The sequence below is a fragment of the Rattus norvegicus genome, chromosome 5 (genome assembly GCF_036323735.1).
Source record: "Rattus norvegicus strain BN/NHsdMcwi chromosome 5, GRCr8, whole genome shotgun sequence".
NCBI classification, from domain to species: domain Eukaryota; kingdom Metazoa; phylum Chordata; class Mammalia; order Rodentia; family Muridae; genus Rattus; species Rattus norvegicus.
This window is the reverse complement of record NC_086023.1, coordinates 127,886,666-127,892,763: the sequence shown is the minus strand read 5'-3', so window position 1 is coordinate 127,892,763 and position 6,098 is coordinate 127,886,666.

The following is a 6,098-nucleotide window of genomic DNA, read 5'->3' as shown; positions in this document are numbered from 1 at the left end:
TTAAAGGTATGCGCCACCACCACCTGGTGATTTTTTTTTTTAATTTTGTGTGTGTGTGTGTGTGTGTGTGTGTGTGTGTGTTTCTGTCTGTCTATCTGTGTCTGTCTGTCTATTCGCCTGTATCTGTACATGGAGATATGTACAAGTGAGTGCAGGTGCCTGCAGAGGCATCGGATCCCTTGGAACTGGAGTCACAGGAGGTCATGAGGTGCCTAATGTCGTGCTATGAACTGACTGAACTTGGGGTCCTCTGGAAGAACAGCATATGTCCTTAACCTCAGAACCATCTCTCCAGCCCAGGAATTACAATTCTAATGGCCATGTGTTTACTGACTGAAGTCTGTGTGCTAATTGTGACTTCAGGTAACAACACATGTCTGTATTGTGTAGTAGCGAACATCTCTTATGAGGGAAATGAACTATTTGTTAGGGTGCCACTGTGGTATGAAAGGGGAAATTTGTCGAGTGTGTGTGCGTGTATCTAAGGATGGCTTTTGTATATAATCTTACCATCTGTAGTGGCTTCCTACTGAGCTCTTGAACAGCAAAATTCTGGTTTAGGTTCCTCACAAATCACTTCAATTCATTTTCTTGTTTAATCCTCTTGCTAGTTTCTATAATAAGGGATTCCTGTAGCATGTGTAAGATGTTGCTGGCCCATGAGTACTCTTATTGTCTGCGTGATGTCTGTCTGTTCTCTAGGGAGCTTCCATTTGAATACCAAGTTCCTGGTAGCATTGGTGATAATGCCCCACTGAATTGTGTAAGGTCGAAAAGTTATACTGTGTGTGTGTGTGTGTGTGTGTGTGTGTGTGTGTAGCTTTGGCTGTCCTGGAACTCACTCTGTAGACCAGGCTGGCCTCGAACTCACAGAGACCAAACTCCCTCTGCCTCCTGAGTACTAGGCCATCACCAGCTGCTTATTTTTAAATTAAATTAAATTTAATTTTATGGGCATCGGTGTGAGGGTGTCAGATTCCCCGGAACTGGACTTACAAATGGTTGTTAGCTGCTATGTGGGTGCTTGGAATTGAACCCTGATCCACTGGAAGAACAGTGTGCTCCTAACCACTGAGCCACCTCCCCAGCATTAAGGCAGTATACCTTAGGTGCATACTGATTATCATAGTCCAGTGTTCTTGTCACTCTCCCTAACTCTCTTCCTGTCTTAGGCTCATGATAAAATGGAGGCTCGGATGGTGTGTTAGTGGTTTTTCTTGTCACTGTGATAAAAGGCAAAGACTTATTCTGGCTCCCAGTTGGAGAGGTTATTTATCGCAGCGACTGGGGTGCCATCGGTGGCAATGGGACAGCTGCTGGTTGTGTGGCAGATGGACCAGCAGCCGAGGCAGGGAAGTAGGGAGGGCGGTGCTCCGTCTGTGTGGCTCCAGGGTCACTTTCTAGGCGTGGCCAGCTGGAAGGGCCCACACCAATGTATGTGACCCTCCCTCACCCATGTGCTGTGAGGAAGCCTCATGAGTTCCTCACAGTGAAGTCAGTGGGACTATGCTTCAGTTTGTTGTTGGGACCTTAGGAGAAGAGGTTGGTTGGCGTGGCTTACAGTTCCCCCCGGGAGTACATGTTAACAACATTTGGCATAGTTGGTAGGATATGGCGAACAGGATGAGTTTATGAAGAGCAGTGGTATCCCCGACACCAGGAATGAGACAAGCGGATGAAGCCAAGTTGTGTGAGTTGGGGTGGGGGTAGTGGTGTCTGGAGGAAACTTTGGCATGGTGATATTCCCTGTAGGGCTTTGTAGGATAATGGCCCAGACATGGACAGTGCAGGAAGTAGTGAGATGTGTACCTAAGGTGTGGCCAGCAGGGTCGGAGCTGGCGGGAGGGGGAGCCCATGATGGCAGGCTTCTTCCAGGCGGTGGAGTGGCATTACTGCTTGATGGCTAGGACTTCTTGATAGAAGTTGGGAGATGCTTTGAGAACTGCCAGTGGTCTAGAGCAGGCGTTGCAAGTCCTGGGAGTAGCACACTGCTATGGGTAATAAAAGATCCATCTGAGGCCAGGGGTGGGGACAGTCCAGAGGCAGACTGGGGATATTGGGTAGAGGGTGAGACAGAATGATAGAAAGAAAGGGACACAAAGTGGTGGCTTTGGCGTTGGCATTCCTGACTAAGCAGGTAAATTGGGTGAGACAGATGGAAAAATGGAGGTGTTTTCTATGGCTAAGGGGCCAAAAGGAAAGGCCAGTTATGTACAGCCCCTACTTGAACCCCTAATTCTGGTACCCCTGGGAGGAACTTGGTCACAAAAAGATCTGGTTTGTGAGGCCATGGGACACAGGAACCGAGATCAGTTCCCATGTTGCAGAAGCAGAGAAACTGAGCAGTGTGACCACACATCAATCCTTGAGATGAGCTGCATAACCTGAGGCAGTACAAGGGGATACTGAATCATTAGAGTCATTAGAGATGTTTGGCCATCACAGGAGAAGTCCCCATGGCTATCAGGGACCACAGGACAGCAAAGGAGAGACCAGCTCTATTGAGGGAACTAGGTGTGAGGAAAACAGTGTGTGATGTCCAGTTGACTGGTGCTGATAGGGGAGACCTTAGGAAGAACTGGCCTTACCAAGGACCTGAGACTGACAGAGCTCCAGAGCTTTGCAGAGCCTGTGGTAGGCAGGCAGGGTCTTTATGAGGTAGGAGAGCAGTAGGCTAGAAGTAAGAGGTAAAGCAGAGAAAGGGAGATGGGGAGGGAGAGGGAGGTGTCCGTCTACCCAGACTGTTACTCAAAGGCAAATATAGCAACATTTTGTGTCAGGCTTTCCTCCAAAACAGTCAAAGCGTGTGTTAGTGAACTTCTGTGATAAATGCCGCAAGTGCAGAAGGCCACGTCCATCCAGAGAGCTACAGCCACAGTGCCAGCCTAGAGCCTTTTGACTCAGGGAACCAGCCTGATCAAGTTCAGCACGGGAGAGCAGGACCTCACCACTAACTCTGAATAGGCCTAAGAATTGTGAGACAGCCTTACAAAGCTGTTATGGGTGGGGAAATGAAGGGAAGTTTCATGGACAAGTACCAGGACATGTGTCCTAACTAGAGTTTCTACTGCTTTGATGAAACACCATGATCAAAGAGTGAGCTAGGGGGAGGAAAGGGTTTATTTGACTTCTGTTTCCACATCACTGTTCTTCATTGAAGGAAGTCAGGATAGAAATTCAAACGGGGTAGGAACCTGGAGGCAGGAGCTGATGCAGAGGCCATAGGGGAATGCTGCTTACTGGCTAGCTCTCTGTGGTTTGCTCAGCCTGCTTTCTTGTAGAACCCAGGCCAACCAGCCCAGGGATGGCCCCATCCACAATGGGCAGGACTCTCCCCCTCGGTCACTAAGAAAATACCTACAGGCTTACCTGCAGCCCCATCTATGAAAACATTTTTTAATTGAGGTTCCCTCCTCTTAGATGGCTTTGTATCAAGTTGACATAAAACTATCCAGCACAGTATGGAAGTGGAATGGTTCAGAGATGACTGAGGGTTGTGAAAAGCTAAGTTGGTGCCTCCTGTCTATGCTACTATACCCAATATGGGTGTCCTGATTCTGATGGAACTCGGCTGTCTCCTTTCTCTAAAAGCTAACATGCCTGCCCCTTCCCCTCACCTCCCTAGTGTTTCTCCCTTGGCTAAATCCCTCCTTTTTGCACAACTGTATTTCACAGAGTGATGTCCAGCCCCCAGTGAGTGTATTGTGACACATCATTAGACCACTCAGCCCTCGTCTTCCGCACCGCTCCTGTTGCCCATTCTGGAGGGGAAGAGCACCTGGTGCTGCTCTGTGATTTGAATGAGAAATGTCCCGTTAGTCTCTGGTATTTGAATGTTTGTTTCTAGTTGGGAGCACTCTTGGGGACATTTAGGAGGTATGGTCATGCCGGGAACTGCCTTTGAGAGGGCGGGGGAGATCTTACCTACTCTAGTTGGGTGGCTTTGCTTCCAGCTCACAGTTCTCCGTATCCAACCCTGCATCCCTGCCCCGATGGAACCGGAAGCAACATAAACTATTCTGTAAGTTCTGGTGTTTGGTCATAGGAACAGAAAAGTTGACTAGCAGAGCTCCCTGATCTTGCCATTGTTATCTTTGATGGTGGCCTGAGATCACTTCTGATTCCCAGGCACTTTGTTGCTGGTTGAGGTGACAGTTATTACGTTCACCAGAGGCCACAAATCTTTCCTAAGTGAACTATTGTGAGGCGGTTCTAACTGGCTTTAAATGTAACCCACACCTATGGCTTTCTCCTTGTGTTAGATTTTCTTTCTGTTCAGAACCATTTATCTCTGACTGGAAGGTGTGGGCACAGAATCTGCTCATAGCCCCTCTCTAAGAAACACAGGCAAGCTACTTTTCTGCTTTTTCCCACCCTAGGGAGCAGCAAGAGGCAGCTGTTAGGCAAAGGTTTTATCTTTGCATCTGACAAGAAGACAGTCATGTTCTTCTAGCTTGTCAAAAGCAGCAGGGTGGCATGGAGGGCTGGCAGTCTGAGTCAGGCTGGCCCCATCTGAGGCTGTAGGGCACTGACAACTGAGCTCTGGGCTGGTTCCAAGTGGGTACTGGGTCACTAGAGAGCAGTACCGCCTGGCCGCCCTTCTGATCAGACCATTGGTCTGTTGCTTCAGTGCAGGAGCCCTGGCCGCATGCTGAGCGTGCAGTCTGCATCACCCCTCTCCCTCCTGCAGCCCTGCAGCACCTCCTACTGTGAAGTGCAGCCCATTCTGCTGGGAATGCTCCTGCCAGATAGTCACAGGCTGCTTCCCCCGGGAGAGGCACATCTGACAGGCATTCAGTGGCGCCAGGAAATTTGTTTTCAACAGTTTTCCCAGTGAGAAGAATGGCTGGGGAGGTATTGCAGCTAATGGCTTATGCCCCACTTCCTGCTGGCTCCTAAACACACGAGCTCCAGTGTAACCCTTTTAAAGCATTTGGTTTAGAGAAGTCCTTGGGAAACAATGCCAGAGAATGTGCAGATGCACAGAAGAGCAATGCCTCCCAGTGCTGAGAGCACTGCAGCTTTCTAGAGGCCTGACTTGAAAGCTCCCCTCCCCCACCCCCACTGGCACATGGCTTAGGACCGTGTTGTGTATGATTGCCATAGTCAGCTAAGCAGAGACCCTGGACGTTTCTGCTCTGAGAAGTAGCAGAAAAGGCTGTCGTATACCACAAAAGCCCAGCATACCACAACCACAACATCGTTATTAACAAAAGCCAAGCTTACACAGTCTAGCTAAGAAAATACCCATTTTGGATAAAGATGGTACTTTTGAAAAAAAGCTGCTTAGGGACAATTCAAGGGCAGACTGAGCACTTTTGCTTAAATTCCAGACAGAAGCCAGTGTTTGGGAGCAGTGAGATGGCTCAGTGGGTAAAAGTGCTTGTCACCAGCCTGATTCACGTCCCAGCAGGAGAGAACAGACTGACAGGTTATCCTTTGACCTGTGTGCATGCAGCACAGCCTACATCTCCCTTACACATATTTTATAACGTGGACTAGTGAGACGGTGGCTTGCTCGGTGGGTGATGGCACTTGTTGGCAGATCCCAATTAGATCCTTGGAATCCATAGTAGAAGGGAGAACCAGCTCCTGTAGTCTCCTCTGACCTCCAGATATTCTGCCCATCTTGTCATCTCCCCAGACTCCTGAAACTACCTTTATTTACAGCTTGTACAGTGTATAAGCCTGGTAAGAAGAGGCAGGCTATTAGGCTTGCCAACAAGTGCCATTACTCACTGAGCAAGCCACCGTCTTACTAGTCCACTTTTTAACATTTGTGTATGGGAGGCGCATGTGTGCAATGATGTCCTCAGTCACACCATCGGGGCTGATCTTACTGAGTGACACACTACAGAGCTGAAACCGTCCTCACATTTACATGAATCAAATAAGGCCCCAAGATGGGAGACACGTGCCCAGGGTTTGCAGTGAGGCAGATGCCGAGTCCAGTAGTTCCTCCTGTAACATCAGCACCGAACACCCAAGCTGACAAGCCTCGGCTGGAACACGTATTCAGTGCACAGGCAGTGCTCCAACCTTGCCTTGTTGCAATTTAACACTTGTCTCTACACACGAAGACTTAATAATTAACATGT